Raw genomic sequence first — 21,787 nt, forward strand, 5'->3', positions numbered from 1 at the left:
CTTATTATTTCTTTAAGCATAGCAAAAAACAGAATTTAACCCTTCTCTTTTCCATAAGCCATAGATTCATAGATTCTTTCTTCCACAATTCCCTCCTTGTTGATCTTTTTATTTTTTAGATCAACACAATTTCCTATATTCTCTTCTTGAGCAAAATGGGGTTTATTACTTGACTATATTTTTTAATTTTATCCACATTCCACAAAGGATTATTAATAATACAAGCATAACCACGCCTACGATTACTATGGGGTGTATAGCAAGCTTCAGTACTGCTGTAGCTTTTGGGGACCATCCGGTAAACACATCCCACCAGTGGTGTACTGTCAAAGAGGTGACTTCATCTACGATTCTCACTAGCTGCCCCTTCTTGTAACTCATTTCGACTCTAAATTGGTGGATGTCTCTGCCTTGCTTTGACAGAGCTTCCTCAATTTTCTTGTCATTCTGTATCAAATTGTGCAGTCTGGTCAAATTAATTACAGGGGGTAAGGGTTCAATCTTGTGCATAGACAGATATTTTTCTTCATTTTGCCACTGCCCAAAGGTACAAGTTCTTTTTACTTCAGGGTCATACAGGGTGTAGACTCTTCTCACACATTTATTAATGGGGGGTTTATACAAAATTCCATCCAGATTACAACTGGTATATCTTTTTTTTTGAGGGCTAATGGTTAAATTAAGAAGCTTATCTCTTTTGTTAATTTCCAGCAACCTTTCCCATGTGTTAGCATGGAAGGATAATATTTTCCTTTCTAACTCGGCTCTTAATAGCTGTCTGATCATTTCTTTTGAACAGGCAATGGGTGTACTTGTTTACTCCCTGTTGTTCTTTCATTAGGTTCTCTGTTTCCTTCTCTATCCCTTCATTCTGTTGCCACGTCATTTCATTTAGGACGTAACCTGATATCTGTAATTGCTGTAATCCTTCATACCAGGCATTTCTGATTTTTATATCTTCCCCTACCAGTCCTCCGACGGCCTGGATTTTATTTTGTAGGGTCTCGATATCCATGGAGTTCAATGCTCCTATTCCTGCTCCCACTCCACCTAACACAGTCTCTAATACATCCCGTTTCTTTCTTTGGGGTCTTTCTTTTTCAAAAGATACCTTAACACTGGTTGTGTGGCAACCATCTTCTTTCTTTGGGGGATATTTAATTCGTATTGTTAGATTTAATACACCTGGGGATCTTACCACTGGGATGCAAGTGGTCAGTATCCTTTTTAGATGTCCCGGGTCCCGGTCTTCTGGGTGGCCGGATTCTATTACTGACCATTTTACCACAAATGGGTCTCCTCCATTCACCAGGGTGTTATTCATGCACAACATCCGCTGCCCTTCTACCATACTTGTATATGAATAACGGAGGAAGTCTTTCCTCTCGTCCGGCCCTCCTATGTACCCCCATCTCTTGTTTTTCCCTGTGCTCCGGGTACACTTCATCCACACATCGGCCTGGTATTCTATGAACAACTGATACCCTTTCCCCAATATAAACTGGAACTCCCCTCTTTCTTCCTTCATTCCACATGCCTCACATCGTGCCGTAAAATTCCCTACTTTACAACTCTGGCCTGCTGGGCATATAAAATTGCCTTGCTGCCTTATAGTATTACTTCTTTCCCATACCATATTTCCCTTCCATACTCTTCCTTCTTTTAGGACTTCTTCCTCCTGCCGGGATTTCCCTGTTGCTAAAATGATCAGTATACCCATCGCCCATTTATAATTTTTCCAAGAGTCCCTTCCCATCTTCCCTTTCTTGTTTGTTTCTATACCACTCTTGAAATAAGTTGTTACAATAATAACACGTCCACACGATAGTAACAGTGACCCAAATAATAAAGGCCCAAACTGGCACACAAATGAACTCTGACATTCGTCCGTGAATTTTGGGCAATATTTTCAAGTTCAAATATTTAATACAAGAGCAGGTACAGTTCTTCAGCGAGAAGATGGTTGTTTTCTTAGTCGGGCGACCGTAGTACATCCTGGTTCAATGCCTTTTCCTTCGGCTGTAATTCGTCGGGGAAATAATATTTACAGCGGGTTGCATGCACCCAGTTCGGGTGCTTTTCCAACTTCAACGCGGTTCATGTTGTGAGAATTATCTGATACGATCCTTTCCACCTAGGAGAAAAGGATTCTTTATTTAATGTTTTTACTAACACTTGATCTCCAGGTCTGAAAGGGTGCATATTTCCTTCCGACGGGGGCACCTGTGTCTGCTTTATTTGTTCATGCAGACTTCTTGCTATTTCACACATGGCCTGAGCATACTTTAGTGATTTTTCATCATTCCAAATTAATGCTATTTTTTCACCTGGCAGTGGTCTTCCCAATAAGGCTTCATGTGGTGTTAAATCAGTGTTTCGGTTTTTCTGGTTTCTCATTGTATACAATACTAATGGTAAGGCTTCTGGCCACTTCAGTCCAGTCTCCTGACATACCTTGGTAAGGGTAGATTTTATTATCCCATTTACTCTTTCTACCATTCCCGAGGACTGTGGCTGATATGGTATATGTAACTTCCACTGGAACCCTAACGCTTCTGCAAGGTTTTGCACTATTTTTCCGGTGAAGTGGGTTCCCCTGTCACTGTTGATTCCCATAGGTATCCCATATCTTGGTACTATTTCTTTAAATAGAATTTTTACTACTGTTCGGGCATCGTCTTTCCTAGTGGCGTACGCTTCTACCCACCTTGTGAACATATCTACTATGACTAATAGATACTTAAGACCTGATGCTGGAGGCATGTGGACAAAGTCAATTTGCAAATTTTCAAAGGGCATACTTGGTTGGGGTAGATGATCATATTCAGCAGGTGTTTTACCTCTGTTACAAATTTGGCATGTTCTAGCAACTTTCTCAATTACTACTGTTATTCCTGGTGCATACCACTGTGCATTAATAGCATGTATCATCCCTCCTTTGCCCATGTGAGCCTGACCGTGTGCTAGGCGTGACAGGGGCAAAAATAGAGATCTAGGGCAAACAGTTCGCCCATCAGGGTGATACCAAATGTCGTTTTTTAGAAAACAACCCTGGTTTTCCCAAGTTCTTCCTTCCTGCATGGTAACTTGTTGTTGGGCTGTTTTAAGTTGTTAGATGTCAAGTACCTGTGGAGGGGAAACCGAGACTGCTTGGCTGCTTCGTCAGCCCTCCTATTTCCTACTGATACTTCATCCTCACCGGTTGTGTGAGCTGCACATTTGATAACGGCTACCTTACTTGGCAACTGAATGGCGTCTAATAGATTAAGCACCAGTTGAGAGTGCTTAATATGCTTTCCACCAGAGGTGATAAAGCCTCTGTTTTTCCACAGTTGTCCAAAATCATGGACCACACCGAATGCATATCTAGAATCAGTATAGATATTAGCAGTTTGATCTTTAGCTATTATACAAGCTCTAGTGAGGGCAAACAATTCAGCAGCCTGAGCCGAGGTTCCGGGAGGCAGGGCGAATGCTTCAACAGTTTCGTGGGGATTTACAATAGCATAGCCTGCCAAAAACAAATCATCCGACGGCCTATGTGATGATCCATCCGTATAGAGAATAAGATCAGGATTGTCCATGGGCTCTGTGAGCAAATCTGGTCTTGGTAAGGTGGCTACTTCCACCGTTAACAGACAATCATGCTGGTTTGGATCCTCTACTTCTTTAGTAGGAAGAAAGGTGGCTGGGTTCACTACCGGTGCACGTCGAAAGGTGTAGTTAGGGTGTGACAGTAGTAATACTTCATAACCTGTTCTTCGAGACGCTGTAAAGTGTTGTGTGGCAGCTGAATTCAAAAGTAATAACACAGCATGGGCTGTAATGACAGTACATGGATGATCCAAAACAATAGGTACCGACTTTTCCACCATGACCGCAGTAGCAGCTACAGCACGTAGACATGCTGGCATTCCCCTTACTACTGGAGGCAGCAAAACCGAATAATAAGCAACTGGTCTATTTTCCCCACCATGTTCTTGGGTTAGTACTGCTGTTGCAAATACTGCGGGGCTTTCGGTGTATCCTTGGGGCAACCTGGTCCATGTGTACTGCTGCTTCTTGTGGGTGAAAGCAAACAGATACTGACTTTCTTGATTTAACGGGATAGAGTAAAAAGCTGAACACATGTCTATTACAGTAAAGACAGTTGCTGTTGGTGGTATAGCAGATAGTATAATGTTGGTGTCTGGTACCACAGGGGTGATAGGACTACTATCTTATTAATAGCTCTCAGATCTTGCACAAATCTCCATTCATTCGGCCTATTAACCTTTGGTATGGGCAGTATCGGAGTGTTACACGGGCTCTGTGTCTTTTCTAAAACTCCTTGTTCCAACAATGCAGAAATAACTGGCTCTATCCCATTTTCTGCCTCTGGAGGCAGTCTGTACTGCCTAATGCTTGGTAACACGGCGTTCTTTATCAATTGTACCCGATGGGGTACTGCAGAATGTACTTGCCCAACATGATTCTTATGCTTTGCCCAAAGTTCAGAAGATACTTGATTCAATGCCATTGGCAGCTTAGGGCTTGGTTGTTCCGGGGGTTGCTGTTTTTCAAAAGTGGAGGCATGATTTTTACCTTTCCACTGGAGAATCCCCCTGTTGTGGGTGATAAAGTCTATCTGAACATTTTGCAATTTTATTACTGCCCAAGGTTGATAGCCATGTTGCTGTTTTTCTCTTTCTATTCCTACAATCATCGGACCCATATCTTTAGGTTTCGCTGGCGGTTTTATAGCCAAGGTCAGATGAGGTGTCGAGTTCGCTTCTCTAAACCGCTGTTGCTGTAAGGGTGTCAAATCGATGGCTACCCCCAATCCTTCTGGTCCAAAATAAATGCGGGGCGTAGCTTCTACTGTTTCTTCTCTATTTAAAAAGGATTGTACCAAACACTGGTAAGTTTCAGCTTTTTGACGAGTGTACCAGGCTGTACAGTGAAGCTGAACTGCCTCAAAGCTTGTCAAAATTATATACATCAATTCTTCAGTATTAGGGTCAAATTTAGCCTTTAAGTTTTGTATAACTTCATGTATCAAGGGGGAATAGTAGTTGCCAATCAATTGCCAACAATAGAGGGCAGCCTTTTCTTTGTTATCCTCCCTTTTCTCTTTTTTAATCCCATTAAAGAACTGATGAATATTATTTGGAGGGAGCTCCATGTACATTCCTTCCTTTGTGCAATAAATTGTGGCTCCTAGTTTGCACAAAGTCTGTCTTCCCAATAAAGGGAGTGATGTTGTTTTAGAGACTATCAAAGTCTCATCATTAACTGATTGTCCTTCAATTATCAATTTGGTAGGTTCAGATAAAAATTCTTTCATGGGGATACCGGCCACACCCATACTTAAGACGGTGGTGTTGCTTACAGGTAATCCCACAGAGGATGGTACAGAAGACATAGTAGCAGCACCGGTATCCACCAGGAACTTCACATAAGTGTCTCCTACTTTTACTACTGCCAGAGGGTTTTCTTCTATGTCTGCCGATAAGCGGAGGGCTGCCGCCTGTACCACTAAGCCTCCGGGGCATCCCTATGCTGATTATTCTGTGCCTGTCCTCGTCCCTTTTGCTGATTTACTGACCTGTTTTAGCCATAATTTCCTTATAGGTAAATAGTCCCTCTCTATCCATGTTAGCCAGTACTGTAACTGTCTCTTTCCAACTTTTTCCTTGCCAGTCCAAAACCCTTATTTTTTATGTTCTTGCTTGTTGTGGCAACATACAATTTAACAAGGTTTGCACTGCCAAAGGTTCATTTTGATCCACTGGTATTCCTGCATGCTCGTCCCAACTATTTTTCCATCTGCCTGCAAAATCTATTCTTCTGCTTTCTGCAAGCAGCGGGTGACTTCCCCTATATCTCCATGCTTTTTAGCTCCCTTTAATAAATGGTACAGGTTTGCTCAAGCCAGTTGTGAAAGGTTACTGGCTTCTTAACAGGATTAGGGGCAGCTGATATCATATCCCGAGCTTCCCCCGGTGTCCAGGGCTTTAGGACAGCCGTTGTTCTGATCATTACACGGGGGCTTGTGTCGTGGGGGTAGTGGAGGAATCGGCCTGTCTTATCCAGCTGAGCGGCCACTATTTCTATAATCTCCTGCCAATCATCCGGCTTGGTGGTTGGAAGATGGAGGTATAAGCCGACAGGAGAAGCGGTCAAAACCGGGCCACTCGGGGGGCTGTAAGAGGGAGGGGGCTTCTCCTTACCCTCCTCCTCTTTTTATTTTTAGGGGCTGGTGCCTCTTTGCCACCTCTGTCCATTTTTTAAAACAATTCTCCATATAATCTTTATCCCAACTGGGGTCCCCTGTCCCATTTTTGGTGGTCTGTCTCCATTCCTCAATTAAGGACAATTTAAAACTTCCTCCATATGGCCAATCCCCATCAGACCAACTGTATAAATCGCTACTAAACGTTACCGCGTATCTGTTGTCTGCTGTTTCTTTAATTATAGTGTCCGCCGGCGAGCCGGGCGGCACAATGGGATCTCCTACCTTCTCTCGTTGCTTTACTACCTTACTGATTCTTTTCTCAGTCTTAGGATGTACTTTCATTCTTTCAGTTGAGAGGTCATCCTTCTTTTCTTTTCTAGGAGCTGGGCGCGAGCGCCCTGCTCGACTAGAGCCGTTTCCCATTCTTCCGGGTGCAACGTCTCGCGATCTTTTCTGAAATGAGAGTTAGGACAATCCTACAAAATATACAATAATTTACAAAGCGCTCACCGGTGTTCTCTTTTCTGCTCAGCTCGGGGTCTCCTTTTGCCTTTTTGTTATTTTAACTTCTTAGCGGTAGCTACCTTAAATGCCTCACCCCCTCCAGGGGATCTCGGCGGCTCGTCCCCCTTTCAGCTAGGACGGCCTAGGCACCTTCCTCCTTTCAGCTAGGAAGGTCCTTAAAATTCCTCTTTTCTCTTTAAAAGTTAAATTTAGTTCTTTTGGATCTCGTTTTTTTTTTTAGAGATCCTGCCGGACTACGCCAGAATCTGTCGAGGAAATATTTAGCTTAAATTAACTCAGGCGGAGACTTTCAGAACTGCACTTCGAGAGAATTTATTTTAAAAAGCAAGATATATCTCGGAGAGCCTGCTTGGACCATACCAAGGCAAAACTCTGTCGTACAAGCAAATTGCACTTATCTTTATACAGAAATTGAATACAGAAATAGAAAAGAATCTTATTCATTAGTCCCGCGAGTACAAAGGTCGTCTCGGGAGGTGCACACTCTATCTGTCCTTGCATAGTTTTTCTCTGTTCACAGTCTAATAAGCAGAATCAAAAGGAGACTCCCTTTTAATACCAGATGGTCATTTAATTGCATCTCTAAGTTTCAAGGCTAAAAAGCGTGGCTATTTTTCTAGTCTTATTATTTCTTTAAGCATAGCAAAAAACAGAATTTATCCCCTTCCCTTTTCCATAAGCCATAGATTCATAGATTCTTTCTTCCACATTTGGAAAGCAGTGACAGGATTGGTCCAAGTCATCATGGATTTATGAAAGGGAAATCATGCTTGACAAATCTTCCAGAATTTTTTGAGGATGTAACTAGTCGAGTTGACAAGGGAGAACCAGTGGATGTGGTGTATTTGGACTTTCAAAAGGCTTTTGACAAGGTCCCACACCAGAGATTGGTGTGCAAAATTAAAGCACATGGTATTGGGGGTAATGTACTGACGTGGATAGAGAACTGGTTGGCAGACAGGAAGCAGAGAGTCGGGATAAACAGGTCCTTTTCAGAATGGCAGGCAGTGACTAGTGGGGTGCCGCAGGGCTCAGTGCTGGGACCCCAGCTATTTACAATATACATTAATGATTTTAGATGAAGAAATTGAGTGTAATAATCTGCAAGTTTGCAGATGACACTAAGCTGGGTGGCGGTGTGAGCTGTGAGGAGGACGCTAAGAGGCTGCAGGGTGACTTGGACAGGTTAGGTGAGTGGGCAAACGCATGGCAGATGCAGTATAATGTGGATAAATGTGAGGTTATCCACTTTGGTGGCAAAAACACGAAGGCAGAATATTATCTGAATGGCGGCAGATTAGGAAAAGGGGAGGTGCAACAAGACCTGGGTGTCATGGTACATCAGTCATTAAAAGTTGGCATGCTGGTACAGCAGGCGGTGAAGGCGGCAAATGGTATGTTGGCCTTCATAGCTAGGGGATTTGAGTATCGGAACAGGGAGTCTCACTGCAGTTGTACAGGGCCTTGGTGAGGCCTCACCTGGAATATTGTGTACAGTTTTGGTCTCCTAATCTGAGGAAGGACGTTCTTGCTCATGAGGGAGTGCAGCGGAGGTTCACCAGACCGATTCCTGGGATGGCAGGACTGACATATGAGGAGAGACTGGATTGACTGGGCCTGTATTTACTGGAGTTTAGAAGGATGAGAGGGGATCTCATAGAAACATATAAAATTCTGACGGGACTGGACAGGTTTGATGCAGGAAGATTGTTCCCGATGTTGGAGAAGTCCAGAATCAGGGGACATAGCCAAGGATAAGGGGTTAGGACTGAGATGAGGACATTCATCACCTTGGTGAGAACATCATTTACCCAAAGATAAGAGAAACCCATCAGTTCCTCCCCTGGACACAGATGCGGAGGACAGTGAGTGTCCCGAACATTGTTGTACAGAGTGCTCGATAGTTCATCCCTGGGTCTGAGCCTTTTAGTGATGATTTGAATTTGATGCCCTCGAGTTACTGACTCACCGACTGGTGCAAATAGTTTTTCCTCATTTTTCTGGTCAACTTTTGAACAGCTCCCTCAGATCTCCAAGTACCCTTTGTTCTAATGAAAAGAGCCCCAGTTTTCCCAATCTCCCGATAACTAAAGCCTCTCTTCCCTGGTATCGTCTCAGTGAATCTCTCTGCACCCTCTCCATGGCCTCGACATCCTTCCTGGTGTAAGATCCCCAAAACCTGACACAATATTCAAAATGCAGCCGAACCAATGATTAGTACAGGTTTACATGACCTTTGCCCTTTTGTATTCCACATCCCTATTTATAAAATCTAGGATCCCATGTGCTTCTTTAACCACTTTTATCAACATAAAATGGCTAAAATACATTGACTTTGACTTAAATGTACATCATGGAAAAGAGAAGTTTAGTCTGAGTTAGAAACTCAAACAATCGATTCACTGCAGACAGGTCGCCATGGCAACATTGATAAGACATTCCATTCACTGAGCCCACTGTTGGAATCTGTAATCAGATCAGGGAAAAGAACAGGGTTTGTCTGTTAGTAACCACAATATTAGCTTAAACCAGAGTGAGTAACACAATAGATTAGATTATAATGTGTGATGTTTATACCTATAATTGTGAAACTATAAGAAATAACAACTAACAGCAGGCAGGGGAGTTTAGGGATATTGAGAAAATTACTGAAGAAAAGTAACTGCTGGGATCCAGGGAAAGTGTCCTTGTAAACCACAGATTAGAAAAGTTCCAGCTGTCTTTTCCTCGCTTCCTGCCTAAACGCAGCAGAGAAGACAAAGAAGAGTCCGGTGCCAGACGTGGATCAGTGCAGGGTATAAAAGTGAGGGGAGACTGATGTAAGGGGGCAGTCGGGACTGGAGACACCGGAGATCAAGCTCAGGGCGCCCGAGGTTCCATCCAGCGGGCTGACCTGGTGTCAGTTACTGTGGACACGTGGGACTTGCAAGTTTACTCTGATTGATGGGTCAATGGGTAGAGAACAGAGAATCTGCTCATCCTATATTTGTGCAAGTGTCAGCCGTGGCTCAGTGAGTCAGACTTTCACCTCTAAGTCAGAAGGTTGTGAGTTCAAGTCCCACTCCAGACAATTGAGCACATAATCCAGGCTAACGCACCCAATGACAGTGCTCATCCAACATTGCGTGTAGGAATTTCTATTGAGTGATTAGCAGATATAAACACTTGCTTTGTAGATATAATTTATCTAGATTTTCAAAAGGCCTTCAATAAAGTACCCCATAATAAACTGATGAACAAGGTCAGAGAATGCGCAGTCAGGGGACAAGTAGCAGAATGGATAGCTAGCTGGTTTCAAGACAGAAAGCAGATAATGGGTAAAGGGTAACTATTCAGAGTGGCAGAAGGTGGATAGTGCTGGGACCACTGTTGTTCACAATTTATATTAACAATTTAGACTTTGGAATCAAAAACACTATCTAAATTTGCGGATGTCACCAAATTGGGTGATGGTGCTAGTCAATACTGAGGAGGACTACAACAAATTACAAGCGGACATAAATAAACTTGCAGAATGGGCATATCATTGACAAACGACATTCAACAGAGGCAAATGTGAGGTATTACATTTTGGTAGGAAGAGTACGGAGGTCACATTACGTGGAGGGTGTGAGTCTGGGTGGGGTAGAGGAGCAAAGGGACCTCGGAGTACAAATACACAAATCATTAAAAGTTGCGACATAGGATAGCAAGGCCGTAAAAATAGCAAATCAAGCACTCGGGTTTATTTCTAGAGGTATAGAATTGAAAAGTACTGAGGTAATACTGTATCGACTGGCTAAACCAAATTAATAATAATACTGTGGAAGATGAATTCCTGGAGTGTGTATGAGATGTTTTTTTAGCCCAGTATGTTACGAAGCCTACTAGGGAACAGGTTATCCTAGATTGGGTATTGTTAAATGAGAAGGGGTTAATTAACAGTCTTGTTGTGCGGGGTCCTTTAGGGAAGAGTGACCATAACATGATTGAATTCTTTATTACGATGGAAAGTGAAGTAGCCCAATCCAAAACGAAGGTCCTAAATCTAAACAAAGAAAACTATGAAGGTATGAGGAATGAATTGGCTATGATAGATTGGGAAGATTAATTAAAAGGCATGACAGTGGATAGGTAATGGCCAATATTTAAGGAACGAATGAATGAATTGCAACAGTTATACATTTCTTTCTGGTGTAAAAACACAAAAGGAAAAGTGGCCCAACCATCGCTAACAAAAGAAATTTAGGATAGTATTAGATCCAAAGAGGAGTTATACAAAGTTGCCAGAAAAAGTAGCAAGCCTGAGAATTGGGAGCAGTTTAGAATTCAGCAAAAAAGGACCAAGAGATTGATTAAGAGGGGAAAAATGAGTATGAATTCATGCATTCGTTCCTTAAATGTTAGCCATTGCCTCTCCACCTTCATCACTTTTAATTAATCTTCCCAATCTATCATATGAAGGTATGAGAGTAAACTTGCAAGGAACATAAAAAAACGACTGCAAAAGTTTCTACAAGTACATAAAAAGAAAAAGATTAGTGAAGACAAATGTAGGTCCTTTACAGACCGAAATGGGAGAATTTTTAATGGGGAACAAGGAAATGGCAGAACAATTAAATATATACATTGGTGCTGTCTTCATAGAAGAGGACACAAATAATGTCCCAGGAATGCAAGGGAACCAAGGGTTCTAGAGGAATTAAAGGAAATGATTATTAGTAAGAAAATAGTGCTGGAGAAACTAATGGGACTGAAGGCCAATAAATCCCCAGGGCCTGATGATCTGCATCCCAGAGTACTCAAAGAGATAGCTATGGAAATAGTGGATGCATTGGTTGTCATCTTCCAAAATTCTATCGATCATGGAACAGTTCCTGCAGATTGGAGGGTGGCAAATGTAACCCCACTATTTAAAAAAGGAGGGAGAGAGAAAACGGGGAATGACAAACTGGTTAGCCTATCAGTAGTTGGGAAAATGCCCGAGTCTATTATAAAGGATGTGATAACGGCACACTTAGATAATATCAACAGAATGAGACAAAGTTGGCATGGATTTGTGAAAGGAAAATCATGTTTGACAAACCTGCTGTAGTTTTTTGAGGATGTAACTGATAGAATAGATAAGGGAGAACCAGTGGATGTAGTGTATTTGGATTTTCAGAAGGCCTTTGATAAAGTCCCACATAAGAGGTTAGTGTGCAAAATTAAAGCACATAGGATTGGGGGTAATTTGCTGGCATGGATTGAAAATTGGTTGACTGACAGGAAATAGAGAGTAGGAATAAAAGGGTCTTTTTTGGGGTGACGGGCAGTGACTAGTGGGGTACCACAGGGATCAGTGCTTGAGCCCCAGCGATTCACAATATATATATATATATATATATATATAAATGATTTGGATGAGGGAACCAAATGTAATATTTCCAAGTTTGCTGACGACACAAAACTAGGTGGGACTGTGAGTTGTGAGGAAGATGCAAAAATGCTGCAAGACGATTTAGATAGGTCGAGTGAGTGGGCAAACACATGGCAGATGCAGTATAACGTGGATAAATGTGAAGTATTATTTAAATGGTGATGACTCGGGAAGTGTCGATGTACAGAGGGACCTGGGTGTCCTTGTACACCAGTCATTGAAAGCAAACATGCAGGTGCAGCAAGCAGTTAGGAAGGCAAATGGTATGTATGTTGGCCTTCATTGCAAGAGGATTTGAGTACAGGAGCAAGGATGTCTTACTACAGTTATACAGGGCCTTGGTGAGACCGCACCTGGGGTAGTATGTGCAGTTTTGGTCTCCTTACCTAAGAAAGGATACACTTGCCATAGAGGGAGTGCAGCGAAGGTTCACCAGACTGATTCCTGGGGTGGCAGGACTGTCCTATGAGGAGAGACTGGGTCGACTAGGCCTATAATCACTAGAGTTTAGAAGAATGAGAGGGGATCTCATTGAAACATATAAAATTCTGACTGGATTGGATAGAATTGATGCGGGGAAGATGTTTTCCCTGGTTGGGAAGTCCAGAACAAGGGGTCACAGTCTCAGCATATGGGGTAGGAAATTTAGACCGAGATGAGGAGAAATGTTTTCACTCAGAGGGTGGTGAACCTGTGGAATTCTCTACCACAGAAGGCTGTGGAGGCCAAGTCGCTGAATATATTTAAAGGGGAGAGCGATTTCGTGAAACAAGGGGTATGGGGAAAAAGCAGGAATATGGTGCTGAGAGAGAGGATCAGCCATGATCATATTGAATGGTGTTGCAGACTCAAAGGACCGAATGGCCTACTACTGCTCCTATTTTCTATCTTCCTTTGTTTCTAGTCCATTTACATTTGCTGGATAGGACAGGCAGAGTTCTTTTTGAGGTGGAATACGATGATCAACATAGAAAATAGGAGGAGTAGGTCATTCGGCCCTTCGAGCCTGCACCACCATTCAATATGATCATGGCTGATCATGCAACTTCAGTATCCCATTCCTGCTTTCTTTCCATACCCTTTGATCCCTTTAGCCATAAGGGCCACATCTAACTCCCTTTTGAATATATCTAACAAACTGCCCTCAACAGCTTTCTGTGGTAGAGAATTCCACAGGTTCACAATTCTCTGAGTGAAGAAGTTTCTCCTCATCTCGGTCCTAAATGGCTTACCCCTTATCCTTAGACTGTGACCCTAGTTCTGGACTTCCCCAACATCGGGAACGTTCTCCCTGCATCTAACCTGTCCAATCCAGTCAGAATTTTATATGTTTCTATGAGATCCCCTCTCATTCTTCTAAATTCCAGTGAATATACGTCTAGTCGATCCATTCTTTCTGCCATCCCGGGAATCAGTTTGGTGAACCTTCGCTGCACTCCCTCAATAGCAAGAATGCCCCTCCTCAGATTAGGAGACCAAAACTGTACACAATATTCAAGGTGTGGCCTTACCAAGGCCCTGTACAATTGCAGTAAGACCTCCCTGCTCCTATACTCAAATCTTCTCGCTATGAAGGCCAACATGCCATTTGCCTTCTTCACCGCCTGCTGTACCTGCATGCCAACTTTAAATGACAGATGTACCATGACACCCAGGTCTCATTGCACCTCCACTTTTCCGAATCTGTCACCATTCAGATAATATTCTGCCTTCCTGTTTTTGCCACCAAAGTGGATAACCTCACATTTATCGAAATTAGACTGCATCTGCCATCTCACCTAACTTGTCCAAATCACCTTGCAGCCTCTTAGCATCCTCCTCACAGCTCACACTACCACCCAGCTTAATGTCATCTGCAAACTTCAGGATATTACTTTCAATTCCTTCGTCTAAATCATTAATGTATATTGTAAATAGCTGGGGTTCAAGCACTGAACTTGTGGTACCTCACTAGTCACTGCCTGCCATTCTGAAAAGGACCCGTTTATTCCTACTCTTTGCTTCCTGTCTGCCAACCAGTTCTCTATCCACATCAATTCATTACCACCAATACCAGGTGCTTTAATTTTGCACACCAATCTCTTGTGTGGGACCTCGTCAAAAGCCTTTTGACTTGGATGAAGGGACCGAGTGTAATGTAGCCAAGTTTGCTGATGATAGAAAGATGGGTGGGAAAGCAAATTGTGAGGAGGACACAAAAATCTGCAAAGGGATATAGACAGGCGAAGTGAGTGGGCAAAAATTTGGCAGATGGAGTATAATGTGGGAAAATGTGAGATTATCTGCTTTGGCAGAAATAATAGAAAAGCAAATTATAATTTAAATGGAGAAAAATTGCAAAGTGCTGCAGCACAGAGAGACCTGGGGGTCCTTGTGCATGAAACACAAAACGTTAGTATGCAGGTACAGCAAGTAATCAGGAAGGCAAATGGAATGTTGCCCTTTATTGCAAGGGGGATGGAATATAAAAGCAGAGAAATCCTGCTACAATTGTACAGGGTATTGGTGAGGCCACACCTGGAGTACTGCATACAATTTTGGTCTCCTTATTTAAGGAGGGATATACTTGCATTGGAGGCTGTCAGAGAAGCTTCCCGAGATTGATTCTGGATATGAGGGGGTTGTCTTATGAAGATAGGTTGAGTAGTTTGAGTCTATACTCATTGGAGTTCAGAAGAATGGGAGCTGATCTTATTGAAACATATAAGATAATGAGATGGCTCGACAAGGTGGATGCAGAGAGGATATTTCCACATAGGGGAAACTAAAACTAGGGGACATAGTCTTAGAATAAGGGGCTTCCCATTTAAAACTGAAATGAGGAGAAATTTCTTCTGAGGGTTGTAAATCTATGGAATACTCTGCCCCAGAGAGCTGTGGAGGCTGGGTCATTGTATATATTTAAGGTGGAGATAGACAGATTTTTGAACGATAAGGGAGTAAAGGATTATTGGGAGCGGGCAGGGAAGTGGAGCTGAGTCCATGATCAGATCAGCCATGATCTTATTGAATGGCGGAGCAGGCTCGAGGGGCCAAATGGCCGACTCCTGCTCCTATTTCTTATGCTCTTATGGTCTTAAAGGAGGAGGGAGAGGCTTAGGGAGGGAATTCTGGAGCTTAGGGCCGAGGCAGCTGAAGGCATGGCTACCAATGGTGATGTGATTAAAATCGGGAATGCACAGGCGGCCAGAATTGGGGGAGCACAGAGATCCTGGAGGGTTGTAGGGCTGGAGGAGGTTACAGAAATAGAGAGGGGCGAGGCCACAGAGGGATTTGGAAACAAGGATGAGAATTTTAAAATTGAGGCTTCGTGCTCAGTCACCATTTCTCCTTCCTTTACAGACACTCCCTGGTCCATTACTATTTCTCTTTGATTTACAGACACTCTCCGGGTATTTGACAGACACTGTGCATGCACTGACCGATCCTTCGGGCTGGAGTGAACCCGGGACCCAGGCAGGCAGGGGGAGAATGTTCCCCGGTTTAAATCCCCCCCACCCCCGGTGTGGGGAGGATGTTCCCCGGTTTAGCTCCCCCCCACGCCCGGTGTGGGGAGCATGTTCCCCGTTTTATATTCCCCCCAACCCGGTGAGGGGAGCATGTTCCCCGGTTTATATCCCCCCCTCCCCCCGGTGTGCGGAGAATGTTCCCCGGTTTATATTCCCCCCCATGCCCGGTGTGGGGAGAATTTTCCCCGGTTTATATCCCCGCCCCCCGATGTGGGGAGAATGTTCCCCGGTTTATATCCCCCCCCCCCCGGTGTGGGGAGAGTGTTCCCCGGTTTATATCCGGGCCCGGGGCTCCCCCCCATTGTGGGGAGAATGTTCCCCGGTTTATATCCGGGCCCCGTCCCGGTGTGGGGAGAATGTTCCCCAATTTATATCAGGGCCCGGGGCTGCACTCGGTGTTGTTGCCCCCAGCGTTTCTTTAACCCGCTCCCTAGAGCATGCTCACCTCCTGCGTCTGCGTCAGCGTCAGCGTCTGCCACCGCCGCCTGAGCATGCTCAGCTCACACTGTCCGGTTGATTGACAGCAGCTCCCCACCAATAGGAAGAGTGGGAGGGGCTGGAGGAGCGAGTGGGTGATTGGTCCTCCAACCAATTGGAGAGTGTGGGGCGGAGCTTGCGGCAGGCTGTAACTCGTGGGGTGCCGCAAGGATCAGTGCTGGGGTCTCAGCTATTTACAATCTATAATAATGACCTCGATGAAGAGACTGAGTGCAATATTTGCTGACGATATAAAGCTAGGTGGGACAATAAGCTATGAGCAGAACACAAGAGTGCAAAGAGATATAGATAGACGATGTGAGTGGGCAGTAAGGTAGCAGATGGAGTATAATGTAGGAAAATGTGAGGTTATTCACTTTGGTAGGAAGAATAGAAAAAGATTATCTTTTAAATGGTGAGAAACTTTTAAATGTTGGTATTCAGAGAAATTTGGGTGTTCTCGTGCAAGAAACACAAAAAGCTAGCATGCAGGTACCGCAAGTAATAAGGAAGGCAAATGGTAGTTGTCGTTTACTGCAAAGGGGTGCAGTATAAGAGTAAGGAAATCTTGCTACAATTGTACAGGGCCTTAGTGAGACCACACCTGGAGTACTCGGCACAGTTTTGGTCTCCTTATCTAAGGAATGATATACTTGCCTTGGAGGCGGTTCACTAGATTGATTCCTGGTTGTCTTATGAGGAGAGATTGTGTAAAATGGGACAACACTCTCTGGAGTTTAGAAGAATGAGGTGATCTCATTGAAACATACCAGATTCTGAAGGGGATTGACAGGGTAGATGCTGAGAGATTGATTCCCCTGATGGAGTGTCCAGAACTAGGGGGCTCAGGATAAGGAGTAGGCCATTTAAGACAGAGATGAGGAATTTCTTCACTTAAAGACTGAAGCCACCAGCCGTCTCCCCCAGTGCAGAATGTGACTCACTAACAGGAAGGATTTTTGTTTAACTACTAAAGATGCAGAATGAGGGGAAATCAATCTCTGTACCTTTAACTAACAGCAACATGGAAAGAGGGAACTGAATGACCTTTAAACACCTGGTCCACTTGGCACTGAAGTGTCTGAAACTCATAATAGGAACCCCAGGGAAACAAAATACTGACAAATGTTAAATTGTTTAGTTGACAAAAGAAATCTCGATTTAACTTTTAAAAGATGAATTGTTTAACAGGAGTTCACACAGACTCACCTGACAGACCGATTCAGGAACCACCCCTCAAGCACCGCGATTGGTTACAGAACACGCTGCTCCCTGGGCCCTCGGCCTCTGAGCTCTCTTCCTGTTGGTTCCCAGGGCAATCAATCACCACTCACCAACATTATACTGCCAGATGAAGTTGAGGGGCTCAGAGGAAGAAATAAAATGAGGCCGTGAATCTGAGTTAAGAAATAAATTTAGAGAAGCATCATCAAATTTATAAACTAAACTATTTAAAGTAAAATTAAATGAATTATTGCATTAAATATATTCCTTTTGGGCCAAGTGGGAAACAAGTGATGTCTGGGCTGTGCAGTGTGTCTGTGCCCGGTTACACAGCGTGTCCCTGGTTCTCAGGTGATTGGCAAAAGAAGCAGAGGCGACATGAGGAAACATTTTAAAAGCAGCGAGTTGTTGCAATCTGGAATTCACTGCCTGATAGGGTGGTGGAAGCAGATTCAATAGTAACTTTCAAAAGTGAATTGAATAAACACTGAAGGGACAATATTTGCAGAGCTATGGGGAAAGAGCAGGGGAGTGGAACTAACTGGATAGCTCTACCATAGAGCCAGCATAGGCTCGATGGGCAGAATGGCCGCCTCCTGCCCTGTTTCATTCTATGAAAATGGCGGATGATCTTACCCAGAATGCTGTGACCACATATCCCCAGCATAACCAAGACCGCTTATTTCCACCTCCGTAACATCGGCCGTCTCCACTCCTGCCTCAGCTCATCCTCTGCTGAAACCCTTATCCATTCCTCGGCTACCTCTAGACTTGACTATTCCAACACACTCCTGGCTGGCCTCCCACATTCTACCCGACTTAATCTGGAGCTCATCCAAAACTCGGCTGCCCATGTCCTAACTCGCACCAAGTCTTGTTCACCCATCACCTCTATACTCGTGGACCTACATTGCCTCCTGGTTAAGCAATGCTTCGATTTCAAGATTCTCATCCTTATTTACAAATCCCTCCATGGCCTCACCCCTCCCTATCTCTGTTATCTCCTCCAGCCCCACAACCCCCAGAGATGTCTGCGCTCCTCTAATTCTTCCCTCGAGCATCCCTGATTATAATCACTCAACCATTGATGGCCGTGTCTTCTGTTGGCGAGGCCCCAAGCTCTGGAACTCCCTGCCTAAACCTCTGTGCCTCTGACCTCTTTCCTCCTTTAACATGCTACTTAAAACCTACCTCTTTGACGAAGCTGTTGGTCACCTGCCCTGATTTCTCCATACGTCGGAAGCTCTCCGGGGGGTGGGGGGTCAGTGGGGCAAGTGACGTTTGCTCAACATCCGAAAATGATCGGGGCCGAGCCAGAAAATTGGCCCAAGAGTCCCGGGCGGCCCACCCTGGCCGCGAGCCCATTCCGTTTGACCGCAGCCACGTGATCCGCACAGCGCCTGAGTGACGGGAGGATCTGATCAATTGGGGGGGTAAGTGGGCGGCGCCTGGAGGACCGAGAGTGCAGCGGGACCTCCAACCAATGCAGGAGCCCGAGGGGCGAGGCTTCAGGGGAGCTTCACTCAGCATCAGTGCTGCATCTGGTGTGGGAGTGTTTGATGGGACAGTGTCGAGGGAGATTTACTCTGTACCTAACCTGTGCTGTACCAGACTTCCAGTCACAAAAACACCCATCAACCATTACAATTTGCTTCCTGCTTCTGAGCCAATTTTGGATCCAACTTGCCACTTTGCCCTGGATCCCATGGGCTTTTATTTTCGTGATCAGTCTGCCATGTGGAAAATTGGCCAGGACACCGGGATAACCCCCAGCTCTTCTTCGAAATAGTGCCATGGAATATTTTACGTCAATCTGAGAGCAGACGGGATCTCGGTTTAACCGCTCATCCGAAAGATAATGTTTAATGAGACAGTGTATATTGAGGTCCTGATGAATCGAGTTTCGCGGTCAGATCTTAACATGAAGTTTGGTCTGAGTCTCATGTTCTCCAAAGCTGTAAATCTCAATCCCACAGACTCTCCCTCCTCCCTGTGCAGAAATCCAAACCCATCGCACCATCGGCAACAATTTTTCCTCTGCTTCCAGTTTTTTCCCTCCCTGAAAGCACTGACTCTGGCTGGGTTCAGTTCTACACTCACTGGTTCCCATCCCTCTCCTCCTCTGAGGGTGCTGACTCTGTCTGGGTGTCTGTGCTCTCCTCACCTCTTTATACACTCTGACCCTCCCTATCTATCTGTAATATCTCCCTGTTTTGGTGATGGGCTCTCCCTGACCACTCACCATTTCACCACCTTAGACAGATGCTCCCAGACTGTCACCATTTCAGGGAATCATACAGCACAGAAGGAGACCAATCGGCCCATCGAGCCTGTCCGACTCACTGAAAGTGCCACTCCCTGCACCTACCCCAAAGCACCAGAACATTTTCCTTTTGAAGCATTCATCGTTTTGAAAGTTATTATTGATGAACTTTTCAAAGTGTGGAGCCCAGAATTGAGCCCAATCCTCAATATCTGAGGTCTAACTAGTGACTGATAAAGGTTGAGCATAAGGAGCTTGTTGTTGTACTCTATACTGCTATTAATGCTTTAACAGATTGATCAGCTGATCCTGCCCCTCACAGATTTGTGTTCACCTTCAAATTGGACCATTTGGTTTAGAATGCCTCCCATTTTTCTTGCTTCCAAAATACATTTCGTGACCGTGTCCCTGGGAGCGTGAGACCCTGTCCCCGCGGGACAAAGCCGGGCTCAGCCTCTGGGCTGTTATTGGGCCCTGCACCAGGGGTTTATGAAGCTCACCAGCCCCACTCGCGGCTCCAATTCCTGCCCCGCGTCGACAAGCGACCGTCTTGTGTCCCACATCATCCGGGCTCCAGCAATTGCCGCCGCCGCCGCCGCCCGCGCATGCTCAGTGCGGGAGATCCGGGCTCAACCCCGCCCACTTGGGGGGACGCAAGCCCCGCCCCTTGCGCACTCCGATTGGTTGGAGGACCAACCGCCCGCTTGGTCCTCCAGCCCCGCCCCCGCTCTTCCAATTGGCCCGGAACCACCGTCAATCACCCGAGGAGTGTGAGCTGAGCATGCGCGGTGGGGCGGCTGTGTCTGAGGCAGCGGCTCAGAGATGGGCGGAGGGAGCGGGTTAATAAACCCCGGGGGGACGCGGGTTTCACACACACCGAGTGCGGGCCCAGGCTCCGCCCGCCCGAGAGACAACACTCCGCATTATCCGCTTCACACACACCCGCTGTAAGCCTCAGGCCCCGAACAACAACCTGCGGCTCCGGCCTTTCCCCGAGCGGGGCCTCCGGGGGGCAGCTGCGGGGCTTTCTCCCGGTGACAGGCCCCCGGCAACGGCCGCTCTGTCCCAGGGTGGGCGCTGGGTGCGGGGGGGAGGCGCTCCCGGGCTTCCTGGCTTCCTGTGGGGCTCTGTGTGTTGCAGCAATTTGAGCGGCAGTGGGGATGGAGGAGAAGCTGCTGGGTTTCCCCCCCAGTACTTCTGGGCCCAGTGGGACCAACAATTGCCCATGTGGGGCTGTCCGGTGAGGTGGGCTCTGGGCCCAGTGGGACCAACAATTGCCCATGTGGGGCTGTCTGGGGAGGTGGGCTCTGGGCCCAGTGGGACCAACAATTGCCCATGTGGGGCTGTCTGGGGAGGTGGGCTCTGGGCCCAGTGGGACCAACAATTGCCCATGTGGGGCTGTCTGGGGAGGTGGGCTCTGGGCCCAGTGGGACCAACAATTGCCCATGTGGGGCTGTCTGGGGAGGTGGGCTCTGGCGGAGATCAGATTGTTAAACACACTCTGTACACACAATGTAAGTTTGTTGTAGGAACAAGTATTTCTGTCGGAACTTTTAATCCATTTAACATTTACAGATTTTTTATTTGTTCCGGGATGTGGCCGTCGCTGACAAGGCCAGCATTTATTGTCTGTCCTTAATTACACTGGAGAAGGTGGTGGTGAGCCGCCTACTTGAACTGCTACAGTCCGTGTGGTGGAGGCACTCCCACAGGGAGGGAGTTCCAGGATTTTGACCCAGTGATGATGAAGGAACGGCGATATATGACCAAGTCAGGATGGTGTGTGATTTGGAGGGGAACTTGCAGATGATGGTGTTCCCATGCGCCTGCTGCCCTTTTCCTTCTAGGTGGTAAAAGTCACGGGACAGGTTGGGTGGCAGGTTCCCTTCCATAAGAATTAGTAGCAGGAGTCGGCCATATGGCCCTTTGCGCCTGCTCCGCCAGTCAGTGAGACCATGGCTGATCTTCGAGCTCAACTTGACTTTCCCGCCCGATCCCCATATCGCTGAAGAACATTAGTGCGGCAGTTTGGATTTTAGTGACAATCCGGCAGCTTTCATGGTGACTTTTTTTCTACAGCCTGCCCCACAAATTCCCCCATTCATTAAACTCAGTTTTACAACCAGCCTTTGTGTTTTTCTGGGTTCTCTCTCTCACTCCCTTTTACCTGCTTT

General features: G+C 45.6%; 1 long non-coding RNA gene and 1 pseudogene across 1 annotated transcript; both read right to left on the reverse strand.

The window, feature by feature from the left end:
• Window positions 1-21,787, reverse strand: part of LOC139241180 (zinc finger protein 850-like) — a 269,295-nt pseudogene that overhangs the window by 16,877 nt on the left and 230,631 nt on the right.
• Window positions 1,003-20,203, reverse strand: LOC139241169 (uncharacterized). Its single transcript, XR_011588807.1, has 3 exons — window positions 20,114-20,203; window positions 17,336-17,523; window positions 1,003-9,208 (listed from the first exon to the last, which is right to left on the reverse strand). It is a non-coding gene; the product is annotated as an uncharacterized lncRNA (long non-coding RNA).

This window comes from Pristiophorus japonicus (genome assembly GCF_044704955.1).
Source record: "Pristiophorus japonicus isolate sPriJap1 chromosome 24 unlocalized genomic scaffold, sPriJap1.hap1 SUPER_24_unloc_1, whole genome shotgun sequence".
In the NCBI taxonomy this organism is placed as follows: Eukaryota; Metazoa; Chordata; class Chondrichthyes; family Pristiophoridae; genus Pristiophorus; species Pristiophorus japonicus.